Source organism: Rhipicephalus sanguineus, chromosome 7 (assembly GCF_013339695.2).
Source record: "Rhipicephalus sanguineus isolate Rsan-2018 chromosome 7, BIME_Rsan_1.4, whole genome shotgun sequence".
Taxonomy (NCBI): Eukaryota; Metazoa; Arthropoda; class Arachnida; order Ixodida; family Ixodidae; genus Rhipicephalus; species Rhipicephalus sanguineus.
The window spans coordinates 69,616,597-69,644,088 of NC_051182.1; the positions used below are offsets into that span (position 1 = coordinate 69,616,597).

A 27,492-nucleotide genomic window follows, 5' to 3' on the forward strand; every position below is an offset into this window, starting at 1 on the left:
AGGGCCGATAAGAACTGAGATAGTGAAGAAGAAGGTGAACGATAGATACTACCAAGAACTAAGTTTTTTTGACTCTGTGTAAAATGAGGCTGCTCAATTTCTATCCAAACTGATTCGCAATATGGAATGGCAATGGAAAGATCCAATCTGCGACTATAATTAATGCCAGAAGAAATGAAAATAGCTGAGCCACCATTGGCGTCAGACGCACGGTGACAATACTCAGATTTGTACGACGTAAAACCATACAGATCAGCATCGACATCGGAAAGCCAGGTTTCCGATATACATATGAATGAAAAAGGGTGTTTCGTAGAATGAATGAAATCACTAATGTAATTGTGATTCCTTCGCAAGCTACGGGCATTGAAATGAACCAGAGAGCGATGTTCAACAGAGAGTAATGAAATAAATTCGTCAGCAGAAAATGACATGATTAATAGGTGACAAGAAGAGAGAGAGAAAAAAAAAAAGCAAAAGCAAAAAAATTAAAAAGGCCTTAGAATCAATAACACACAACTAGTCGAAAACCCGAAGGTCGTTCTCAGACTTTATAATGATTACTTTGCTGCTACTAGTCTGACGAGTCTTAATCTGGCAGTTGTCCGTCCATAAGAACTGCCAGCTTCTTTCCTTCTTCAGAGCTAGTGCCTTTGAAAGCAAACGTTTGTTCTCGAAAGTAAGGTGATCATTTACAAACACTGCAGCATCAGTAGAACCAGAAAAGCCAATTTGGCCAGTACGCAGACGGGCTTTGCGAGCACTACGCACAAACTCGCCCTTCTTGTCGCGGCAACAAAAGCGAGCGATAATGTTCTTCTCTTTGGACTTTGTGGCCACACGATGAACAACGTCCAAATCAGAGGGAGAAACAGGGCAGCCGATGGCATTGCCAATGGTTTTCATGATTGCAAGGCAATTTTCATTTTGCGTGACCGGAACACCCTTGATCTCGAAATTATTCAGTCGAGAATACTGTTCCAGGTGAGCAACTTTTTTTTCCCAACGCCTCATTTTTTGCAGAGAGTGCGCGGTTCGAAGCCACCAGCTCGTCCTGTTTTGCCTTCATGTTATCAAAAAATCACTTAAGTGCTGAACACTTTCCGTTAGAGTCACGCATTGATCAAATCCGAGTTCATTTAGCTTGTTAGTGCACTTAGAAACAAGGTCCGCGACCACAGATTCAAGCCTACCATCGAACAGACTTTCGAGCGCGTCAATTCGCTTAGCAACCTCGGTATTAGTAGGCATAGTTGCAGTATAGAATGCAAGAACTTGGCAAAAGCAGCAGTCACGGCTAAGAAAAATGAATAAGAAAAGGCAAATAGACATTCACAAACCTGCACAAAGAATGCGTAGCGTTTAGGTCCAGGTCGATCAGCCGTAACGCTGCTTGCCAAATGAAGACGAGGCACTTGCGACGTCCTTATGTATGCCTGAAGGGGCGGCGCCAATCACTGTCCGGTAACAGCAGATTCCGTGGCAGCACGTTGAGCACCGGCGTCGGATCTCGTCAATGAATTCAACGATTAAGGAGATAAACGTTGATTCGAAGAGCAGACTGCGCCGGCGCACTGAATCCTGACCACAACCACGCTGACCCAGAAGAAAGAGGCCGCGACAGCTGCGACGGGAACAGGCTGCGGACGGAAGTTTGCAGAAAATCTGCACAAAGAGTGCCTAGCGTTTAGGTCCAGGTCGATCAGCCATAACGCTGCTTGCCAAAAATTCATTTCTTCGCCCTTGTTCGGTGTATTTTGGATAAAGGGTAGTAAACTGTTGTATCGCTTGTTTTTTTTTCTCTTACACATTTTTTTCTCTGTCATGTGATATGTTAGAATCGTGCTATTTTATTTATACACTTATATATTCTGTTCGGCTAATGTTGCGTTTTTCGGCTGAATATTGCATTTCGCTACTGTTGCTTTGAATTGTTTACCACCATAACCGTCTTTGCACAGGAGGTCCCGATACAGTCTTTGACTATGGTACCTCCTTCTAATTACCTGTAACATTACCAAACCTTTAATAATAAATTATGATTCTGATGCGAAAGTATTGTGAAATATTGTTGAAGATGAATACACTTTTGGTTCGTTTTGATGCGGATGCCTGTCTTTGTCAAGTTGAAGCGATAAGATGCGCCGAACATCAGAACTGCAGACCATTGCGTAGCATCATGCAGCATAGATGGCGCGCCGCGTCAGGAGGGCGCTAGCGACTCATTCGCCTACGTGCGTGCAGTTTCGTCTCCCCGCCACTGAAGCCGCGGCCACGCTTGGTCGAGACGTGCGCATATCGGCTTGCTTGTGATCTATCTGAAAATAATAAAAAAAAATGGCAGAGTGCCTGCTTCCCTACTTCTCACAAATTACAATGACTTATAGCATAGTGGGTTCCTCGCAAGTGCACTTGTATTGGTTGCCAAGGAAGCCCATAAGCGCATGATCCATTTCCTCGGGGTCTCAGTAAAGTAATAGCGACCGGGCGTCACCCAATGCAAATTACATAACTGGTGGGCCGTTTAAAGTTTCCAACCCATTACAAAGGGCTGAGACATAATTCTTCATCGTCAGCAGTCGTCGCGTCCACAAATTGCACATAATGCGTTACAGGCGTGTAGCTGATGCCTCGCTTCTCCGCAGAATGACGAATAATCGCTTACAAGCTGCTTGCCAACATCACAAAAATTGTGATTTATGGCGTAGTGGGTACCTTGCTAGTATACTTCTATTAGTAGCCCCAAAAGAGCTTACAACGGGCTCTAGAAACGCCGCTCTTCCAGATTTCGCTTTGACTGTGCTGCGGTTTCAGCGCAGGCCTGGCGTTTTTTTTATTGCGATAGCAATTATATGGAGAGTCTCGGCTGGATTTTGCCGTCGCCGTCATGCACCGTATATGTATAAGTATGTATGTATATATCAAAGTCTCAAAGAAAAATATTTTAGAAAAATGTTTCCGAAGCGCGGAATCGAACTAGCGACCTCGCGTTCCGCAGCGCGTGACGCTAATTAGTACGCCAGAAAGCTCAGATCCTTGACGTAGCTAACGGCGAGCGTTATATACACTCCCTTTACCGCTGGCAGGACTCAGAGAAGGCAGGCGCTTATAAGCGTTTCTTCATTACCAGCGAGATGGCGCGAGGAGCGCGACGGGTGGATTTAAAAGTCGTCGCCGAGCTCACTCGCTTCTTCTTATATTTGCGCAGGGAGAACTTTGCCCTTCCGCTGTCTGCTCGCGTGGTTTTCATGTGGTGAGGGGAAGAGGGATGTTTCGAGCTTTCACCGTGATGTCCGCGCTCATGTTACGGAGCGTACGAAAGTAACTCGAGCTCAAGGGACGCCGCTAAACGAACAAACAAAAGATGAGCGCGAACTATCAAGAGTTACAGCTCGACACTTGAAGCACGCTAGTTTCCTTCGCTACTTCGGCCGCCTTTGCAACAGGAGCGCTGTTCAAACTGAGAGTATCCATAGGTGAGCCTTACTTCGTATAGCATTAGTTTCTTGCGATCGCATTCATTTCTTCGCCCTTGCGGCGAAACTGTGACTTTTTAAAATTTCATTTTGTTTCTTCCAACTGAGGTCCCCAAAAACGTCATTGGAGAAGCAATGTTTTTGTCTAGAACATTACGTTCATCGTTCACGGCTGCGACTCAGCTGAAAACTTAAGACAATAGAACACGCCGTGCAACACAAAGGAAACTAAGATGATGTAGCGAACGCTCATCGCCCCATGGTGGGTTAACATCTGCCAAAAAATGTTCTACGACTATCGCAGTTTCGCTGAATCTCAGTAATACAATGGTTATGCGCATCAGGCTCCCGCAGTAAAACGTTGCGTCATGTGTTAAACGCAATTCATTGTACAAAAGTTCTCAAAAACACGTTTGAAACATTAGTTCATTGTACATAGGTTCTGAAAAATGCATGTGAAATGGCACAAGGTAAAGCAGCAAGACAGCAAGAACACTGAAGCCACATAATTATTTTCTTTTTCTTTAGTTGTACGACTTACATTCTGATATAAAGAGCTCGGGGCTAGACGACCAATAGCCAAACCTGGATTAGTGGGCAATGTTTAAGGTTTGCTGCTTCGCCATTTTGCTCGTGTTGGCAACGTTTTCCTTTTTCGTGCCCAGAAGGGAAAACGTAGGCCCCGATAGCCGCATAGTATTTGGACTTCCTGGAGCAAGCGCTGCAAAGCGACTTGTAAGGCGAGGTTTGGCGAAAACCGTACGGACGACCACATGGCGACCACGCGGATAAGTGCAGCTCGGTCATATATATGGATGGTAATATTTTGTTGTTTTCTTAGCGGCCTCTCAGCTACTGCATGGTTCTCCATACGACGCAAGCTCTCATAGACGTAACGTGAAAGGCGTATAGCAGAGTGCATTTCCCAATACTGAAATGCAAATTATGATATAGTATACAAGAGAACTAATATCGCCAAGAAAAAAAATATGGCTGCATGAGTCGCAGGGACAAACGAACGCTAGCCTTATCGGTAATGCGGACATACCTGGGGTCAGTATTGTATTGCAATCTAACATCCGTCTTCTTAGGAAAAAAAAATTACGAAGCTTGCGCTATGTCGCCCAAGGCTCGAAACAGCCGAACTGGATGATTCTGAAGTCTAATCTGGTTGCTTCTGTAGGTTGTTGCTAGGCTTTAGCTAGGTCAGTCACGACACAGATTTCCAAACTCCAGAACCGCGAGTTCGCACCTCTCATAGATCTACGGGCACCTCGTCGTTTGCGTAGGGCTTCTATCGCTTCGGGCTCTTCTCGCAGCCGCCGTTGCCTTTCCCCTTCCTTAGTGCGGCAACTTCGCACTAGTCGCGCCAAGCCGTATGGAAGAGCGCAGCTGGGTGGTCTTTGTTTTTCATTGTTTTCTTCTTTTATTGCGATAGCAATTATATGGACAGTCTCGGCTGATTTTGGCCGTCGCCATCGCCATGCGCCGTATATATATATATATATATATATCTATTGTGGCGAAGCAATTGGTGCTGCTTAACGGTTGCGCTCTCCAGCGGCTCCTAGTGGGTCGTCCTCTTCTAAACGCCGCTCGCGCTCGGGGCCCCGTGCTTCTGCCTTGACTGTCGCCATAGTGCATTGTCGCCGAGTGCCGTCCAATCAACCGCTTAACAATATATATATATATATATATATATATATATATATATATATATATATATATATATATATATATATATATATATATATATATTATAGTGAATAGTACGTGACTACGACGAAGAGACAAGAAAGCAAGCCACAGTGCGAGCGACAGCCACGCGCCCCGAGCTTGCGCTTGCCTGGATCTTGGCCCTTGACGTCCCTCGGCGTTCTAGCAGTTTGTACGTGAATAAATCACGTGACAATATATATATATATATATATATATATATATATATATATATATATATATATATATATATATATATATATAGGCTAGAAAGAAAAAATAATTAAGAAAAACTCCGATGCGCGGAATCGAACGGGTGACCTCTCACTTTGCAGCGCGTTGCGTTAGACGGTTAGGCCACCAACAGTACCGACTTTGAGCCTGCTAACGGCGAGCTATTTATATACGCCATTTACTTCAGCATGCTTTCTTAGTCACCACATAGATGGCGTGATGTGCGCGCGTAGCGCGCTTTAAAGATCGTCGCCTCGCTCCTGCGAACGCCGTTGCTCTTCGCCCTACAGGGCGTGGCCGCATTCGTGCGCCTATCTCGAGGAAAGAAGGGGGCGGCCGGGGGGCTGGAGCGGGGGGTTGTATGTCTTGTGTTTACCCCGCGATGTCCGCGCTGAAGTTACAGAGCGTACGAAGGTCACTTCGCTTGCTGCAGCGGCCGCGTTTGCGAAAGGAGCGCGCTGTTCAAACAGAAATAGGTAACAACTGTGACAGTTCGCGCTAGTCCTGTGTGTACCTGTTCGTTCGTTTCGTGCGTCCTGCTTTATGTTTGAGCAGTGCGCTTCAAGTGTCGAGCTGTGACGCATAAAAGTTCGCGCTCGTCCTGTGTGCGTTATTTTCGTGCGTCCTTTGGGCTCGAGCGACGCGCTGGCAATTTCGACCTGCTTTTCGTTCTTCGCGTTACATTCCAATTTGTTGCTATCGCATTCATTGGTTCGCCGTTGCGGCGAAACTGTGACTTTTTTTCTTCTCTTTCTTTATGTTTCTCTTTTTTTGTATCTCTATTTTGTATATGTTTCTTTCTATTTCTTTCTCCTTCTCGCTCTTTTTATGTTTGTTTCCCTTTCTTTCCTTTCTCTCTCTCTGCTTGTTTTCTCTCTTTTTCTCTTTATTCTCTTTTGATGTTTGTATTGTTTTCTATTTCTTTTCCTCTCTCTGCTTCTTTCTCGCTCTTTCTAAATCTTTCTCTGCCTTTCTATCTTTTTATGTCTTTATTCCCATTATGTCTCTCTACATTTATCTCGTTCTTTCTATAGCTTTCTCTCTCTCTTAGTCGAACCAGTTGTGAGTCGTGTGAGTCTGTGGCCCATACGCGTTGATGATGATAGTTTTCTGATGGGCCGCACTCACAAATTACGGCTAGTTTAAACAGCTTCGCGGTTAAAAAGAAAACAAAATGCGGATTGGTTACAGGCGAGCCCAGCAGTTACCATTCGCCAGGGTATGTTTCGGGGATGTTCAATTATTAGGTTAGCCTACAAGGTTTTCTTTGCAGCGTTAAAAGCACCCACCGCGGTAGGTTCATGGTTGTGGCTTTGTGCTTTTACGCATCGGGTCAGCGGATTCCAGTTCCGCGGGTGCGGCCTTATTTCGTTGGGTTCGAAATGATAAAAACACAAACAAACTCACGCATATACATGGAAGCAAATTCGGGGAGGCCTGAGGGAGATGAGTTCGTCGCCGAAATCTGGCCATCGCTGTCTTTGTCTGACGCTTGGATCGTGTATCAGAGAAGTTTTATTTCAATTTCATTTTCATCTAACACGTAGTGATAATGAGAACTAACAGACAGCAATACCAAGGAAAGTTATCTTTTCGTCCACTTTACTTTCCTCACATTTATAACGTAATTACTACAAATAACGTCCCCATTACTTTCCTTGGCAAGTTGGCATTGTTGTTTGTTAGTTCTCATAATATTGTGTCTAACAAAAAAAAACGAGACCTTAAAAGTCATCTTCTTTCCTTCATACGTAGTTATAAGCTTTCTCTTGTGAAACTTATTTTTTCTTGTGTGGTTGATTATTTTCCTATCTTGCTGTTTCTCTACCCACCACACACGTGTGAGGTCATTTTAAAGGTTCTTTTTATCATTTCTTTCACTGGTTAAGCCAGCCTTGCTGACATGACTTTTTGCTTTTTTTGACAGCTGCGTGTTTTTGATGCGTATCTATGTACAGGTGATGACAATAATTACCTGTCTTTAGTCAGTGCCCATGGCGTCTACTGCCTTTCTTCGTCCTTGTGTCTTTGCGCTGACCTTCGTAAACATGTCCGATCTTGAACTAAGTAGCCCAAACCAAAGTACTGCCCGAAATCTGCATTTTGGGCTGCAGCGCGATCATTCTGTGAATCATGGCGCTGAGCGATCAAGCTAACATGAACAGACGTGTCAGTTGTGCGTGTAAGGAATGCTTGTGGCATTGACGACGAGCACGCAAGGCGCCACAGCTTCGGGGCTCTTTTTACACGGCGGGACGAGCGTCACTGCCGGGGTAGCGGGGAAGACGAAAAGGCCCGCAATCTTAGATGCCAACTGCTCGAGCGGGCCGTGGCGTAAATGTGACAGAAACTTTGATCCATCCATCCATCCATCCATCCATCCATCCATCCATCCATCCATCCATCCATCCATCCATCCATCCATCCATCCATCCATCCGTCCGCCCGTCTGTCGTCCGTTGTCCGTCCATCCATCCATCCTTCCATCCGTCCATCCATCCATCCATCCATGCATCCGTCCGCCCGTCTGTCGTCCGTTGTCCGTCCATCCATCCATCCATCCATCCATCCATCCATCCATCCATCCATCCATCCATCCATCCATCCATCCATCCATCCATCCATCCATGCACAGAACTAAGCGTTTTCCTTCCTAGAGATTGAGATAGAAGTGGCAGCAATGTAATTTTTTATTTTCCTCCAGATTAAGGAAGGCTCCAGGTGAAAAGTCCGTCGGCGCCCCTCCTGCCTCCCGCAAAAAGAAAAAAAGTCACAGTTTCACCACAAGGGCGAAGCAATGAGTGCGATAGCAACAAATTGTAGTTTTACACGAAGTGAGGCTGGTAGCTAACTGTTTCGTATCCCGATCTCGCGTAACTACAAAACGCTGATGTAAGAGAATATGGCCGCTCCAGAGAGAGAGAAGCTCTCCGAAGAGTCACTTCGCGTTGAGAGCGCAGCACGTAGAAGGGTGTACGAGCCGCCCGCTTTGATGGTTTTCGAGATAGGGCGCGCGCCAGCGATCGCGACCGCGCCCTTAGATTCAAAGTTCAAAGTGGCTGCTCGCGCGACAACCCCCCACCCCCCAGCTCGCGTCTTTTTTCATTGTCGTTAAAAACCGTCTGCTTGTCTGCTTCGACGGCAGGCCTCCCGAGCTGGGTGATGTTATCGCATGCACCCTCCGGGTGACGGAAATGGGCCGGCTCGTTTGATCTCTGCTTCGGCCGCGTTCGTCGCCCCAGCTCGCGCGCATTTACCCGCGGTAGAACATACAATGCGCGGGGGGATGTTATCAATTTTGACTTCATACCGGAAGGACATGACGGCGACGGCGACGGCCAAAACACGTCGAGACTGTCCGTATAATAGCTATTGCAATAAAACCTTACGCCTGATGAAGAGATACGTGATCTGCATGCGTTATGAGCGGTGAATGTTTTCAGTTTTTCTAGTTATCACTCTCAGTGCTGCTGCTTTCTGTATTCAGGAAAGCCAATATATCATCAGAGCTCAACCAGCCGTCTTCATGCAGTTTGTCATTTCTTGGTGCTGATATGTCGGGCTAGTCAAACCAGACAGTGTGGCTTTCTTTTTTAGCTATAGTACTTTTCCTGTAGCAACGATTGCACACAATCATCGCGCATCTGTTTGAAAGCGGGTGATATATGTGAAAATTTCATAATGCGAAATTGAAGACACGACAGCTACGAACAATTTTTCATGATTTATTACACAGAGATTTTCCTATTAGGTTTTATTAACACAGTTTTGCATAAACATACTTTCTGCAGGACGGGACGATGACCAGCGCGCGACCTTCCAGTAGCAGCTGGGGGCAGCAGATATTCAAGATTGTTATGAAATCTTCGATGAGTTCAATGAATTCCGTCTTTTGACCCGTCATCGCCGTGGAGTAAACTGAAGTGCTGAATAAAGTTACACCAAGCGTTTATCACATGCTGTATTGTAACTGCTCTTTATCAGTTCAGAGCTGTTACGTCTCACAATAGTATCATATCCAGCTCCTGGAATAAGATATGATATACTCAGTACATTGTTAACATGTTATGCGCAGTTAGTGGTTGCGTGTAGTCATAGGTCGGAAAAAAAGGTGCAGCTCACTCAGACTCATCTGCGGCTCAGACTCAGACCCACAGGCCGCGGACGTCATGATTTCTGCTACTTTTTATGTAGCACCAAGTGTCAGTTCTAGTCCGTTTAGAATTTGCACTGCAGCCTTGGCAACGGGCGTCCTGACACCTTCAACTAGCATTCGCAAGGCACGGATCATCTGCGTAAGCATTGCCTTGATTTGGCCATTCGATGTCGAAGTTTCACGTTTATGCTGGCCTTCCGGCACTTGCACTTCACCACTCCGAGATGGCAGGGGAGGCCATGTGCCAATGTCCCTTGTGTTCTTTAAGCAAGTCGTGGCTGGAGGTAAAGCCACCGCTTCAGAAATAACAGAATCGCGCGCTGACTCTTCAGGGAATACAGGCTCTCGTACCCTTGCCGATGCTGATCTCTTTTCCGCGATTACAAGAGGACCTCTGGAGACGGTGCACCTTAGTAGCCTCTTCTATGTGCATAGAGTAATCGCTTCCTAAGCACAGTCATTTCAGTCTTTATTTTCGGACATATTAGGAGTTAGAGCAATTCAGGTTAGACCCCTCGCATATCGACTCATCATGATCTCCACTGCAGCGGGGAAATGTCAACCTGTTCACACACACAGGGCTCGCGTGCCCAAATTTTTGGCACTTGCGACACTGTAATGGCCTAGGAACGCAAGAGCGGACAGGCTGCCTCACACAACCCACTTTCACATGCAATTGCGAGTTGTCTCCCTCAAAAAATATCTTCACGCGTCTCGATAGTCCATAAAGGTGCATGTCGGTGATATGGGTAGTCGAGGAGATCAACGTTGATAGATCGCTGCCATCATTATCCGTATCCGCATCGGAAACCACACCAGCAGTGGTGCAGCTTCCATGTGCAACCATCTTCCATGTGCGTGCCCGTAACCATGTGTGTACCCGAAACAGTTTTGTGGTGGAGGTGCTGGGTAACTGCCAATGGAGGAGCGCACAGGTATGCTGCCGAGGTGAGTCACCAATTTCAATGCGTTGAGGGTCGTTCGTGTGGCTGTGGCGGGTACGATGTCCAAAACAATGAAGGACGCTCCACCTTCTCTGCCGCCAAGACCAGAGGGTGACCTGCAAGCTTCAAATCGGATCGGTGCGTCCGAGCATCTGAACAACAACAACAACAACATGGCTCTTGTGCTTCTGAACATGCCAAACCTAAGGAAGTGCGGAGCTGGGCGGCACCCTTTGTTTCTCTTCTTTTTAACGCGATAGCGTGGATGAGCTCGTTTCGCAGGAATTCCGCTGTCGGCGTCGTTGGTTGTGAGCGGAAAATCATCATCTTAATTATCCGTGACCGGAAAATCGAGAAAGATGCAAATCAAATAAATAGTAAAAATCTGAGGTTCGAGTGAGAATCCAACCTGAGAGCTCGAGTGGCAAGCAGGTATTATAACACAGAGCACGCTATTGCTTGAAATTGCTTCGAAAAAAAAAACACTACATGAATGTCATGTACTGGAAGGAGTCTCCTTAACGCATGTAATATTGCGTGGCAGAAACGTAGAATCGCGCCAGGCGTCGAAACGTGAATTTCGCAATGAGTGGGTGTTTTAAAGGCCCACCCATTACAAAGCGCTCCGACATATTTAATCATCATCCGCTGCAAAACATCAACAATGTGATTAGCCGTGTAGGTTAGCGTGTTGCGCCACGGACGTGTAGTGGGCCCTTCGCTGATTAGCAAGAGGAAGAATTGTGGCGTAGTGGGCACTTAACAACTGCACTTGCAGTAGAAATTCTAGGATAGTTTGAAACCGCGAATGTTACGCGCACAGTCATTCATTTCCTTACGGAATGGTTGAGGCATGCACCGAGAACCGAAGCTCGGCTAGCAGTGGAGAAGGCGATGCTAACGGTGCCCGATTACGCTATCGCGTTCCACTCTTGAAGGCGAAGCTCAAGCGTCCTCCAAGTTCTTTCTCTTTCTTGTTTTTTTTTCTCGGTCTTTTTTGTCTCTTGGAATTTGTATTTCTTTCTTTCTCTCTTTGGGTTTTCTTTCTCGCTGTTTCTATCTTTCTTGCTCTTTCTTGCCTTTATTTCTCTCTCTTTGTTTGCTTCTCTTTTTCTTTTTGTGTCCGTCTTTAGTTCCTTTCTCTCGATTTCACTCTTTTTCTTTCTTTCTATGCTACGCTTTACTCTTTTCTCATCCTCCTTTCCCACCTCTTTCCCTTTCCCAACCCCATTGTGTACTATACTATACAAGGCTATGTTATGCTCTGGCTGTTATGATCGTGGTACGTGGGTTCGAATCTCGTCTCATTAAGAAATTTTTTTAAGCCAAGAATTTCTCTCTATTTCTCTCTTTCTCTCTCTCTCTCTCTGTACTCGTTCTCTTACCCGTCAGTATCATTCCATCCCACGCCGAACAAATAGGCGCACGTGTTCTGGGAGCGAAGCAGAAGACCAAGATGAAGTAAGTTATGTCAAGGCTTGAACAAGACGCGTTGGAAAAATTACGGCACTGATCTTTTCTTAGCAGTTCCTGCACTTTTGTATTGTGTTATTCCGCTCGTTCTCCTCGAGTTGTGGTAAACTCAATTTTCGCTTTCTGTTTAACGTAATACCTTTGTGTGGAAGGGTCAACCCACTGCGGCATTGTTTTACTTGCAAATAAAAACAACAACAAAATCTGTGGGACTCCAAGGCGCGAGGTATGACGTTCCGCGCCCACGGAGGTTCTCCCCAGCCCACGACGTTGGACAATAGAGATCAGCCCACCACATACAATGAAATTACGCAGCACTTCTACCTAGGCAGGAGGGTCTACCCCCCTCCTCACAGAAAACTACACAGAGCCCAGGCCATGACGCTTAGACTCCTGCAGACTGATTCATATCCAAATCTGGCCTTATTTCACAAAATTTACCCGGATACTTACACTAGCAGCTCGTGTCCCCTTTGTGGGGAAATAGCTAACTTAGAGCATACGCTCTGGCGATGCCCCTCGTTACTGGGCAGTGAACAAGCCGACCCAGCCAAGTGGAGCTCCGCCATCAGAAGCCCCAACAAGGGGGATCAGCTTTGGGCCGTCCAGAGAGCCCACGATGCGGCGGTCAGGCTAAGCCTGCCCGTCCCAACGTGGGAGAAGCCCACTGCGTGCTAGTCGCGCCTCTCAGGACTACATTTAATAAAGTTCCACCATCCATCCATCTGTCAAATGACAAAAGAAAACGAAACGCCTGCCATTATTCTGGTAACCGATTCAATTTACTGAGAAAAAACATTCTCAAAGCAGCGTTTAATCGTATTAGATTGGATTTCATTACTTCGAATATTCTATCCTTGGGAGCCTCCTCATTAGGTCATTGTCACCGGGATGTCTGTTCTGCTGTACAAAAATTCTTAATTGAATCAGGGCGATTTTGATTCTGAATTTTTAAATTAGCATTATTAATATACTCTAACTTTCTATAATTCATTTTCACATGTGACCACTTTTACCTATAAATTATTCGTTTCTTGGCCAATCCCCCAGAGTGGGTGTGAGCCATTTATAAAGGTCATCATTATCATTATCATTATTTTGGTATAAGCGCTCATGCTGCTTCGGGTACTTTTGATATTTCGCAGTACAATGTGAAATGCAGTGAATAATGATGTATGCACAACGTCTATACAGCTGTTCATTGATCTGAAATCCGTGTGCACGAATCCGTGTCTCTCGCTGGCCCTTCCGCAGCAGCCCTAACGATTAACTTGAGTTGTCACCCTCAGCCCGCAGTTAGGCACGAGTGTATTAACTGACGGCGTTTTTTCACTTCACTTGACCCCCCCCCCCCGTAAGCAGCAGCATATGCAGGCTATGTGACGTAAATAGGAACCAGATATTTTTAAACTGTGGGGTAAATTCCAACCGAATGAAACCAACGACATATGGCTTGCCATCATGTGGCGGTCGTTAGGGTATATTTTCTACTGCATTAATTAGTAAATGAACTAAGATCAATGATACAACATTTCAATATTCGCCGACAAAAACGGTCGTTTCTATTTGACTGCTGTCGCGCGGTTGACGAGAGGCAGGGCTGGGCAAAGATACTTTGAAATTGTATCGCGATACGATACAAGATACTCAGGCAAGAAGTATTTGAGATACAGATACAAGATACTTCCGGAATAATTGTATCCGATACGATACTTCCCAATTGTATCTTAAGATACTTCGATACATTTGCAAATTTGCTCTTATATATCGATATAATGAAGCAGGAAACGCTTATGCACAAAAATGTTTAATCGGAATTTTCTTAACTGCGATCAACATTGTTTAATTTTGAGAAAATATTTCTTTGTGTCCCCAGATTTTTGTCTTACTGCTCAAGATATATTAGTTTCATTGCGAAACAACTCAGGTTAACATGAGAGCTCTTTATACGCTGCGCTTTCAATGGTTCTTGTTTGACACTTTTGTAACTAATGGGAGCCGCTTCTCTACTTGCCGACCAGCTAGCGGGTTGCTATCTGAATATAAGAACGTCGACAAGAAGCCTCCGCACGATGGCGCAAATACCGCTGTGCAGTTCTACCTTGCCCGTAAGCGTATTACCGTTTTCGCAATACCGGATCAACCGAAATGCAGCAACAACGCTGGTAGCGATATTTTTTCGTTACGCATCATGTTTACATTGAGGGCTTAAAACTGCAATGATTTGTATATTATACTTATCTGCTGGCGTAAAGCGTTCGTTAGCAACATATTGACTAACGTGCAATCTTTTGAAATTTCTTCTCCGAGAGAACTAGTGCCGTCGAGAATTGTCTCAGGCGTATTATAGTGGCACAAAGCGTTGCAGAATACCACTGCTATTATTAAATATTGCTCCGACTATCTCGTGATTTGCAACAGCGAAAAACTTTACGGCAACCTCAAAAAAGAAAACGAATATATTTTAGTCAAATAGCAAGGCGGTTCCGTATCAATCACAGTGAATACGTTTACAGGTCGTTTCACGTAACTATAGAATCAAATATCTAAAAAAGTGGTTAAAGGGACACTAAAGAGCAAAACGATTTGTCTCGTATTAGTAAACTACTCTTTCACGATATCAGGAACACCATGCTTGCTGCGAAAAGACGCTTAGTAAATGAGAAATCGCGCAAAAACAAAAAGTGGGTGGCGACGCCACCTTGAAGTTTCTACACCATTCGCCGTGACGTCACATATTTTGACGGCGCCTACTAGGGCATGCGTAGTTCCTAAACGGTAAAAATGAAGTACACTGTCCTCTGAGGGAGCCATAGAGTTAACATACCAAGTTTGAGGAAATTTTGTTGAGCCAATGGCGCCAAAATACGATAAGTACACATTGAAATCCATGACGTCATGCGTGAAGTTAATAGCGCCAAATTTAAAAATGAAACTTGGAACTTCATTTTCTCCTTTATTGATACACCTATGATGGTGAAATTAACGACATTATAGTTCTGAAAGTACAATTTATCAATCTAAACCGATTCATTGTTTCTCTTTAGTGTCCCTTTAACCGCGACTGAATGAAACCAATGGAGTATGGCTTATCGTCATGTGGCGCTCCTTATAATATGTTTTATATTTCGCTTAACTGGCTCATAAACTGAGGTCAATTATGATTAACTGAAGTCAAAAAATGATTTTTAATATTCATTTACGAGCAAGTGGGTGCCATCACGTCGTGTAGGGCATTCCAAAACGACCGGTCCAATTTTTGGTGGCGACGTACATTCTGCGTGGTGATTTTTTTCCGATTTTAAAGGAAAGCGCACGAAATAGCAAATGAAACCACGTGACTCCGCAGCTCGTGCGCTACGCTACTTCCGCGCTCTGAAACGTGCTTCGAGCATATCAACCGGCGCGCGAACTGTCAGCATATCGAGGACGACGGCGTTTCCTTGCCGTGTGCGGGCGTCAGAAAAGTTGACGCACTGTGAAACCGATGCATAAAGCCGCGGCCGGTTATTTCGCCATGGTCCATGCGCCACTTGTTGCGCTCGAAGCGGGTTTGAGAGCGCTGCAGTACGGCAGCGCACGAAGGCAATCACGTGGTCATGTTTCGCGGGCTTTCTTTAGATGAGATGCAAACGGAGGACAGAAAAAAGAGCACTCATGGTGACAATCAAATTATGATCAAAATAACTGCTTGAATAATTTAGCAGGAAGAACAAAGATACAGTACACCAAGATATCTTATGTTACGTAAGTGCTTGTTCTACGGCATCTAGCATCAGCACCGGTGGAACGACAGTATTTAGAATCTCATTTGGATATAAGTCAATCTCATCGTATGTAAGTCAAACTTGCATCCATGAGATCTTTTAAATCGCTGTCGTGTGAAAGCCGCGAGACGCAAAGAAACCCTATTCTTGCATTCCCCAGACTTCGTAACGAAACACCACGCAAGGGAAGCTTCGATAACGACACTTTAGGAGCATCAAAACTTTCGCGCGAGATTCGTACGCGTTAGAGTACGTAGAACAGTACAGTGTTTACGAGGAAGTGTCATGGTACCGACACGAGTAAAAAGAAAGAAGAAATTGCGAGAAAGCGAAGTTCGACTGCTCGTAGACGTTCGCAGGCTTGTTTCTGTCGAGATCGCGCGAGCGCCACCACGTGACTGTGCTCCACCAATACGGACGCGCTGACCTCATCGCCTGCCCTCGCTGGAGAACTCTGGCAGATATATAAAAGAATGTCACTGTCGTTAGTTTTATTCAAGTAGCTTAGTAGCAGCAGTATCCGCTTGAGAAGCGTAGTTCAGCCACCGTTAATTGTTTCGCTCGGTGTTCTTTTTATAGAAGTATCTTGTATCTTAAAATACACGATACATTACTGAATGTATCGGAAATACACATACAGATACTCGTCCAGCGAGACGTATCGCGATACAGATACAAGATACCCGAGGAGTATCTAAGATAGTATCTAAGATACATGTATCTTCGATACTGCCCAGCACTGAAGAGAGGTAATCTGCGAATGCGAGTTTGATCAGCCCCACTCTTATATTCCCAAAGAGAAAGCGGCGGCTCACTCCGATAGGCCGCATGCTTGGGATTTGATATCATGCAGCCAAGCAGTAGTATTTCAAGGCGCTGAGCTAGCTGAGCACGAAATCACAGCGTGATGCAAATGAAACAATTCTAGCTAGATCATGCATAAATCGCAGAAGACGATCGTCATGCTTTCGCCAACGGACCATTGTTCGTGGCACAGTCATTGTTAAAATGAAGCAATTTTGGCAAAGCCGCATGGCTAGTCCCGTATAGTCCTTTTTGCAGCCTCGTCGATGTGGCTTGGTGGTGCGCACTGGTGGTACGCACTGGTGGTGCAAGGACTGAGGAAACAGCGGAGCCTGTGGCCTCCCCTTTCCCTCCTCCTTACCCTCCCTTCCCTTTCCCTCCCCTTGCTATACTATACATGAGCATGGTATGCCTTACCCTCTCCCCTAATCTTTTCCCTCACCGTCACTTCACTTTCATACCCCCTTGGTATACTATAAAATACACGGATATGCTATTCTTTACTTCCACCCTCCTCCTTTCCTCTTCACTCTTATACCACTCATCACCCTTACTTCCCTTTCCCACTCCTTGCTATTTATACCGCAGATGACTAGGCTATACTATACATCATTATGTCGTGCTTCACCCTCTCCCCTCCTCCTTTCTCTCCTTCTCACATGACATCACTCCTACTCACCCTCATTTTGTATTTCCCCTTTCCTTGGTATACTACACTACACATGGCTATACTATGCATGGTTTTGCTTGCGTGACGCCAAGCGACGACATGAGATGACAGGTGATGAAAGCAGATGACATGAGAAGACATGAGACGACAGCCGGTGCCCATGGAGTGCTTCGCTCTTACAATAAGTACTGGAGGTGATACTGAGCCCAGAAATTCTGCATGGTAGCACAGTATCCTACCGCAGAGCTATGCCATTGCTTGAAACGGCTTCGGGAAAAGACACTATACAGCTGTCTTGTCGCTTGAGGAGTCACGCTAAAGGCTCGTTCACACCGGCGACTAGCAACGGTCGCGCGACCGTTTGCGACTGGCGGTCAAAAAGCGACTCAAAGCGACCGATGTTCACACCTGCGTGCGACCTATATACGTCGCCATATAGAATTCACGGCTGCTCGTATACAGCTTGCATTGCCCTTGCCCCGTAAAATAGGCTGATGTCCTGTTCCTGCGCATCTGATTGGTTCAGAGGTTTGCGACTGCAGTCGCGCGACTGAAAAATCGAGCAGCGAGCGACTGAGCCAAAGCAGTCGCTTTGCGACCAAAACGGCCATTTGCGACCGTTTGCGACCATCGCTTTGCGACTAACTTAGTCGCGCGACCGGTGCTAGTCGCCGGTGTGAACCAGCCTTAACGAGTACAGTATTGCGCGGCAGAACCGTAGCATCGCACCTGCCGTCACACCCGTGAATTAGGCACCGAAGGGTGGTTTAAGATTGCCCACACCTACGGAGGGCTCAGTCATAATTCATCATCATCATTATTATCATCATCATCAACAGAGTGCGCAGCTAGGTAGGGGCGCGCATTGCCTTACAGACGGGTAGTGGGTATGTACTTCGATATTTCGCAATATGGTGAATTATGGCCTAGTGGGCACTGCACAGCTGTACTTGCAGAAAACGCCCTAGGAGATTTCACAACGGCCAATGTCACGATTACACAGACGATCGTCCCCTCACGGCGCGGTGCAGGTGTCCACCGAAAAGCGAAGCCTGGCACGCGAATGAGAATGCAACGCGAACAGGTCCCGACAATGCCATCGTGTTAGGCGAAACTTAGGCGTCCTTCAAGTTTTTTATGCATTATTTTCTTGAAGCTATGAGCCCACGAAATGGTAACAGCATCATTCTATAGTTGTGATGAAATCACTAGCAGGATCAGTCAAAATTCGTGCAGAGAGAAATTGAGATGGGCAGTGCTCTCTCGGTGCACTCTTTCTATAAGAGCGGTCAAGAGTAGCGCGTACCATATTTAGGCTCTAACAATGTTAGTGAACCAATCATTCATAAAAAAACCTTGAAAGGAAGCCAGTGAATAGTTTCATAAATCAACACCAAACGAAAACAATTCGGCCGTAAAAAAAAATATATATATAAAGGACAGCCTGAATTAACAGGTAAGAATTACTAACGAACGCTGAAGTATATTTATAGCCTAGCAGCAATATTTAACCATTGTTTACATCCTTACTTTTACATGCCCAATTTGGCGTTCTGGTGACCTTTATGCGGCGAAAGCGTAGAAGCGTGTTTGCTTTGTCTTTGAAAAAGCACGCATTGTTCGCTTCTGCGTTAGGTTTGCATAGTTTAATGTAAAGATGCGCACGTCTCTCCCGCTGGACTAAGGACCCAGTACATAATGGCAGACTAGAAGCTGTTTCTTTCTTTAGATTGTAAAATTTCGTCCATGATTCGCCGTTTTTGTCAATAAAGTTTGCTCGTTCGGTTCGCAAGCTTTTGGAAAACTATTTGAAAAGCAATCGATTCGTAGTAGATTCAATTCTAGAATTTCATATTCGCGCACTATTACTTATGTTGCTCTAGCATGAAGAAATAAACAAAAGAACAGTTAAGATTTTGATTGCGCTCCGGTTCTGGAACAGAGTCTCTCTGTCACGTTCTCACGTGTGGTCAACTTGTAACTGTTTCATTGAGACAGACGAATATAACCTCCCTGCGAAGTCCATTGGCGGATTGTCGGATCTAGTTGATGACAGCGTTTCAATTCTTTTAGCGCGCCAGCAAATAATGTCAACTGCGGGACTAATCGAGGGAAAAAAATTGGCAGATCCCACGTACCATGGGAATCGATGTTATGCGAAGCATGCGCGGGATGGTGACTGGCCAAATTTTTCACATTGAGCGAAACGTCACGGAATGACGCTCGAGAAATATGGAAGTGGTATACGCACAGTCATATGTTGAAGAGTCGCATATTATATAGCCAGTTGTTTACAGTCGCGTAACGATGGCAACAGCAACATGAGTGTCACCAACACCAGACGCGGTAAGCTGATATGTAGTGCTTATATTCTTCAACACCGGATAGCGCGAATTCGAATAGGACTAAGAAGGAACACAGATGGGCAGGACAGGCGTTACTCGCAACTAAGCTACATTCAGGAAAGTTTCCCTAGATATATACACAGCCGAGTGGCACGCGTAGGTGCACTGCACGTGCGTTACTGTCACAATTACAGTTGTTATGCTTATACTTCTCCGTTATGACGGAGAACGCAAACACGTTTCACGAACCCGTGTGTATGTGTAGAATGGGTTCTTGACAGTTCTTGAACAAGGTCATCATCACCGTGATAAGTGAGCACCGCTGGACCGAACTTGTTAATCGGATCCGTTCGTCATCGCGGTTATGAGGAGTCTAAGTGTAGTGAAGTGCGATGTATATTGCAGCTGGTGAAGTCCTGGATGCCTCTTACGATGAAATGACCTATGATGCCCCCTGTCGTGGACGTGGCAGCGAGGTCTTTTGATGTCCTCTTCACATTCAATCCGTCTTTCACGCAGTATAGCGACCAAGCGTTGTTGGGTCTTGATAAATCAATGTTGAAGTCACCGGTAATGATAAAGAGGCCTGGGTCTCTCAGCAGATTTATTGTAGGAACCATCGACGCCGGTTTTTGCTTAATCCACGTGGTGCATGTTGCGGACCACGTACGGTAGTTGAGCGTCTTCCAGGGGTGGTCTGTCTCCAGTTTCGTCACTTTCCTTGCGTCTCCCGCGGTGGTGTAGCCGTTAAAGTGCTTGGCTGCTGACCCGAAGGTTGCGGGTTCGATCCCGGCCGCGGCTGTAGCATTTCGATGCAGGCAAAATGCTAGATGCCCGTGTTCTGTGCAATCTCGGTACACGGTACAGAATACCCGATGGTCAAAATGTCTGGAGCCCTTTCGGTACGGCATCTCTCATTCGTGGTTTTCGGACATAAAGGACATAAAACCCAAATATTATTATCACTTTCCTTACGTGCCAATGTGTGTGTTCGCGGTTACTGTTTTGGCTGAAACTCTGTAACTTAAACGAGGGCCTTATTCCATACTTGCTCACGAAGTGGCCGAATTACACGATGTCGCCCTGAAAACTGGCCATCGTATCATGTGTCAGTGGGTTCCAGGGCACTGCGGTCTGCAGGGCAATGAGCAAGCCGATGCGGAGGCAAAGATGGCCCATGATAACGCCAGAGTACTAGCTATCCCCTTTTCCCGACCGGATACTAACACCGTAGTGTATACGCTCCTGAGTGAGACTACAGCAGCATATTGGTCTTTACCAAGCCATCGTCACCGCCGGCTTCACGAACTTGACCCAAATATGAGTGTTAGAATCCCACCAACCATGAAATGGTGTATTACAAGCTTATTTCACCGACTACGGCTAGGTGTGGCATTCACTCGCCGTTACCAACACCTTATCGGCCGTGCCGACAGTCCAAATTGCGAGATGTGTGGCACTCCTGAGACTATCGAACACCTCCTGTGCGTCTGCCCACGATACCTCACGCAAAGAAATTCAATGGCGGCCGTCTTGTTGTCATCGCAGCAACAACTTTCAGAAAAAGTTCTGTTGGGACCACCACCATGTCATCAGCGCGATATTCTGAAAGCGCTGAACATGTTTTCGCGCGATACAGAGCTCGACGAGAGACTGTAAATAGTTTTTGGACATTCAAGGACTTACTTCGTCGCCACTTTTTTCCATCATCATCATCCGCATCTTCTCTCCACTCTCTATACTACCACTCTCCCCTTTCCTACTGCTGAGTAGCAGGCCAGAATATTGATTCAGGCCGACCTCTCAGCTTTTCTGCCTAATAAACCTTTTCTCTCTCTCTCTGTATCACCTGTGGCACATACCCGCATAACATTAACTCTGATTTACGGGTATGTGCCACACGTGACTGAGAGAAAGGGTTTCATGACGTACGCGACAGGTATTTTGCGTTAATCATGTCATGACCAGTGAATCGTGTTCGTCATACATTGATGCCCTGCTAGGCCAATTTTGGTATATTACAAATTATGCAGACGACCAGGAGAGTGCCCAGATGTAGGCGGCTAGATAGATAGATAGATAGATAGATAGATAGATAGATAGATAGATAGATAGATAGATAGATAGATAGATAGATAGATAGATAGATAGATAGATAGATAGATAGATAGATAGATAGATAGATAGATAGATAGAAACGGCAAAAGTGGCTGAGGTTCGCTAAGAAATGCTTCGCATTTAAAAGCACGCACCGAAAGCGAAAATGAACTAAGATAAAACTCGAGAGCGATTAGTAGTTACTGGCCAAAAATGAATGGACGACCTCTACAGCATTCGCTAAGGTGCATACATTACACAACGAAAAAAAAAATGAGCATAGCTTACACTTGAGGCGCAATGCTAAAGAGACAGCGGGGCTCATGGGCGCCTAGGTAGACCTAATTTGTGCTAGTTTGCGAAGTTTTGAAAAGTTTTCAGTAGTCTCTCCCCTCTTTCTCTCCCTCCGCCTCACCCTCACTTACCTTCCCCACCCCTTGCTATAGTATACCATACAAGGCTTTCGCCCCTTTCTTTTCGTCGCCGCACTGCAAGTCTCGTGCTTTATCATAAATTCTTTCATTGTGCGCTCAATGAGCCACCTTACATAACAGCTGCAGCGCGCATGTCTCACCGCACCAGTCATCAGTTTCAGGTTGCCCGCCCATGATGACGCACTGCTACTTTAACAGCGAAGCTGATTAAGGCAGCCGTAATTTGTGCGGTCTATCCTGTGTGGCCTATCAGGTATGAGCCACCGAAAATGGGTAAATCCCACAACTCACCACTGGTCCACTGAAAGGGAAGGAGGCAACAATTAGGCCTAAACTGGAGAACGGGAAACGCAACGGCGGCTGCGAGAGGACCCCGAAGTGTTGGAAGGGCTACGCCAACGACGACCAGCCCGTAGATCTATGAAAGGTGCGAACACTTGGTTTCAGCGCGAGTTTCTTTCTCTGGAGCTTGAACATCTGTGTCCCGTCTGTGACTCTATGTGGTTTAATTCGAACCTTTCTGCGCTGAGAATCAACGTATAAACAACCTAGCATCACCTAGCTAAAGCCTAGCAACGACCTAGAAGCAACCTAGAAGCAACCCTCATCACCTATTGCTAAGAGCTAGAAGGAACCATATTAGTCTGCAGAATCGTACAGTTTCGCTGTTTCAAGGCTTGCGCGGCTCAGTGCAAGCTTCGTCACTCTTTTTTTTCTGCCTCGTTCTTTTTTCGAGCAGCCACAGATCGAAACGGCCTAACCCCGGGACATTGTCACCATCGCTTCGTAATCTGCCTTTCAAGACCGTCTTATCGATCACCTTTCAATACTAAAACAAGGTTCATTGCTTATTGTTAACCTCAATGAAATCCCACCCCTTATGTAATACCCGCCCAAAAAGGGGGGCTTTTAAGGTAACGAACTGAACTGAGCTATGTTATGCTCTGCTAGCGTGCCTAGATAGCCGAGTGGTTACGATGCTCGCCTACGGACCGTGAGTACGCGGGTTCGAATCTCGCCTCGTCAAGAATATTTTTGCCAGGAATTTCTCTTTCTTTATTTCTCTGTCTCTTTCTCTCCAGCTCTATACTCGTTCTCTCATCCATCAGAGTTATTGCAGGCCACTCCTGACAAATAGGCGTGCGTGTTCTGCGAGTTAAGTAGAAGAGACGAAGAGGAAAAAGAGGGCGTGTGCCGGCTCGTAATGATAATTTCTCTTCTCCAGTCATGGACCAATGCCAGGCCTAAACAAGTCCGCTGCTAAAATACCGCGCGTGCGCGTTCTGCGTCATGCACATTCTTGAAGTTTTTCCAGGGTAACGATAAAAGACTCGTAGCAGTACCGAAACGTTGTTGCTTTTAGTACACGAAACGTTAGCTAAGATCGAAAGCATCAATGTATTGAACGAAAGTGGCTGCTTTTCAGAAAGGAAAGAAAATTCGCTGTGATAACATTCACCATCGCAAATGGCACTTTCTCTTTTTTTTTTTGCTGAAAGCTTCGAGACGCTTATTTTAATGCCTGAATTTCGAGCGCGCGCGAATATCGGGCATTGCAACGACTGAATAAGCCCACTAATAACTTTTAGGACTATTGCAAGAGTACTATTGTAGTATTGTGGTTAGACAAAGGAGAGGTATTGCACGCAATTTTTAATTTCACTGTTGTTCTGCCCACAAAGACCCCTAAAATGTTACCGGAGAAGTAATGACTTTTCCTAGAACATTACGTTCATCGTCCACGGCTGAGACTCAGCTGAAAACTTATGTGAACAGAACACGCCCCGCAAGACAAAGGAAACTAAGATGATGTAGCCAGCGCTCATCGCCCTTGGTAGGTTAACACCTGCTGATGATGATTAAATCTGGTTTTTAACGGCGCAAGGGCGAATTAGGTTAACACGTGCTAAAAAATGTTCTAAGACTATTGAAGTTTTGCTAAATCTCAGTAATACAATGGTTATGCGCATCAGGCTCCCGCAATAAAACGTCGCGTCATGTTTTAAACGCAATTCATTGTACACAAGTAAAGCACATGGTAAAGCAGTAAGACAGTACTAAAGCCACATAGTTATTTTCTTTATTTGTACGACTTACATTCTGATATAAACAGCTCGGGGCTAGACGACCAATAGTCAAACCTAAATAAGTGGACAATGAGTAAGGTTCGCTTCTTCGCCATTTTGCTCGTGTTGGCAATGTTTTCCTTTTTCGTGCCCAGAAGGGAAAATGTAGGACCCGATAGCCGCATAGTATTTGGACTTCCTGGAGCAAGCGCTGCAAATCGATTTGAAAGGCCACGTTTGGCGAGAACCGTACGCACGACCCCATGGCGACCACGTCGATATATGTAGCTGGATCATATATATATGGATGGTAATATTTTGTTGTTTTCTTAGCTGCCGTCTTTTAGCTGGTGCATGGTTCTCCATAAGGCGCAAGCTCTTATAGACGTAACGTGAAAGGCGTTTAGCAGAGCGCATTTCCCAAAACTGAAATGCAAATTATGATATAGTATATAAGAGAACCAATATCGCCAAGAAAAAAAATGGCTGCATGAGTTGCAGGGACAAACGAGGGCTGGCTTCATCGATAATGCGGACATGCCCCGTGTCAGTAGTGTATCGCAATCTAACATCAGTCTTCTTATGCAAAAAAAGAATGACAAAGCTTGCACTATGTTGCGCATGGCGTGCAACAGCGAAACGTGGTGATTCTGAAGTCTAATCTGGTTGCTTCTGTAGGTTGTTGCTAGGCTTTAGCTAGGTTAGTCACGACACGGATGTACAAATTCCAGAACCGCGAGTTCGCACCACTCATAGATGTACGGGCACGTCGTCGTTGACGTAGGGCTTCCATCGCTTCGGGCTCTTCTCGCAGCCGCCATTGCCTTTCCCATTCCTTAGTGTGGCAACTTCGCACTAGTCGTGCCAAGCCTGAAGGAAGAGCGCAGCTGGTTGGCCTTCTTTGTCTCTCAGCATTGTTTTCTTTTTTCTTCTCTTTCTGTTTGTCTTTGTTTCTTGTATCTCTATTTTGTATCTGTTTCTTTCTATTCCTTTCTCTTTCTCGCTCTTTTTATATTTATTTCTCTTTCCTCGCTGTCTTGCTGTCTGCTTTTTTTTCTCTTATTTCTTTTTTGATCTTTCTATCTTTTTTCTTTCTCTTTGTCTCTTTGCTTCTTTCTCTCTCCTTCTATATCTTTCTCTGTCTTTCTATCTTTTTATGTCTTTATTCCCATTATTTCTGTATATTGTTATGTCTCTCTCTTTGTTTATAGCTTTCGCTCTCTTTCTTTTAGTCGAAGCAGTGGTCAGTCGTGGGTAGTGGCGTTGCCAGGGAGGCTGGGGGCACACCCGGCCCGTCCCCCCCCCCCCCCGAAAATTTTTTCTGCCATGTGTTACGCAGCACGAAATTACACTCGACCACACTTACCTGCCCGGACGCTACGTCAATTCAAGGGCGGGTCCCCCACCCCCCCCAAAAAAAATCGGCCTACGCCACTGCTCGTGCGATTTGCTCAATCTCTGTGGCGCATACGCGTTGATGATGATAGTTTTCTGATAGGCCACACACACAAATTACGGCTAGCTAAAGAGCTTCGCCTTTAAAAAGAAGAGAAAATGCACATCGGTTACAGTCGAGCCTGCCAGTTACCATTCGCCAAGATATGTTTCGGGGACCTTCAATTATTAGGTTAGTCTACAAGATTTTTTTTGCAGTGTTAAAGGCGCCACTAATGTCAAGGTGTCATTTGTGAAGCTCTAGGAAAGCGTATGAGAACCACTGAACCGAGAACTTTGCGTTGTAGCCATAGACACCACGAAGGCCGCTTCGCTCGCTGCAGTGGCCGCGTTCCTTTACGCCATTGTTTTCTATCTATCTATCTATCTATCTATCTATCTATCTATCTATCTATCTATCTATCTATCTATCTATCTATCTATCTATCTATCTATCTATCTATCTATCTATCTATCTATCTATCTATCTATCTATCTATCTATCTATCTATCTATCTATCTATCTATCTATCTATCTATCTATCTATCTATCTATCTATCTATGCGCAGACCTAAGCGTTTTCCTTCCTAAAGGTTGAGATAGAAGTGGCAGCAATAAAGTTTTTACTTTCCTCAAGAATAAGGAAGGCTCCAGGTGAAAAGTGCGTCGGCGCCCTTCCTGCCTCTCGTAAAAAGAAATGCGCCTGATGCAGAGGATGCGCGGTCTGCATGCGCTATAAGCGGTGAATGTTTTCAGTTTTTCTACTTATCACTCCTAGTGCTGCTGCTTTCTGTATTGAGCAAAGCCAATATATCATCAGCGCTCAACCAGCCGGCTCCATGCACTTTGTCATTTTTTGGTGCTGATATATCGCGCTAGCCAAACCAAACAGTGTGGCTTTCTTTTTTAACTATAGTACTTTTCCTGTAGCGACGATTGCACACAATGATCGTGCATCTGTTTGAAAGCAAGTGATATAGGAAGAAATTGCATAATGCGAAATTAAAGCCACGACATCTTCGAAAGATTTTTTCATGATTTATCACACAGGGTTTTTCCTATTAGGTTTTAATAACACAACTTTAAGTAAACATACTTTCTGCAGGTCGGGACGATGATCAGCGCACGACCTTCCAGTAGTAGCTGGGGGCAGCAGATATTGAAGATTGTTAGGAAACCTTGGATGAGTTCAATGAATTCCGTCTTTTGACCCGTGATCGCCATGGAGCAAACTAAAGTGCTGAATAAAGGTACACCAAACGTTTATCACATGCTGCATGGTTCTTACTATTTATAAGTTCACAGCACTTATGTCTCACAATAGCATGATTTCCAGCTCCTGGAATAAAATATGATGTGCTGAGTACGTTAACATGTAATGCGCAGTTAGTGGTTGCGTGTACTCATAGGTCGGCAAAGAGGGAAGAGCTCACTCAGACTCTCAAACTCAGACTCACAGGCTGCGGACACCACGATTTCTGCTAGTTTTTATGGAGCACCAAGTACAATTTCTACACTCTTAGAAAAAAGGCTCTTGAATACGGAAAAACCTGTAGGTAAAACGCTGCCAACCACTCTTCCGCATAACGTAAATAGCAGACCAGATATGACGTAGAATTCAGAACACGTACAGCTGGTAACAGATAACATTATCTTGCTCCGTAACAAAGAAATGGAAAGCACATTACAAAGTCAACAAGTGGACAATCTATTGCACTACATTATTAATTGGTATGCTAGCTGCACGTGAAAGACAAATGTGCCTTCTGTAAGTGCATGTTAGTGCAGTAATAAGCATACGTAAAAAGAACGTGTTCTCCGGAATTTGAACAAAGGTGCACGTAAAAAACAAATGTGAAGCATACGCAAAGTGAA

The 27,492-nt window shown here is 45.3% G+C and overlaps 1 long non-coding RNA gene across 1 annotated transcript; it reads left to right on the forward strand.

Annotated features, from left to right (window-relative positions):
- Positions 1-4,065: 4,065 nt before the first annotated feature.
- Positions 4,066-26,886, forward strand: LOC119400712 (uncharacterized). The gene is made up of 2 exons (XR_005185176.2): positions 4,066-4,294; positions 26,723-26,886. It is a non-coding gene; the product is annotated as an uncharacterized LOC119400712 (long non-coding RNA).
- Positions 26,887-27,492: the final 606 nt, after the last annotated feature.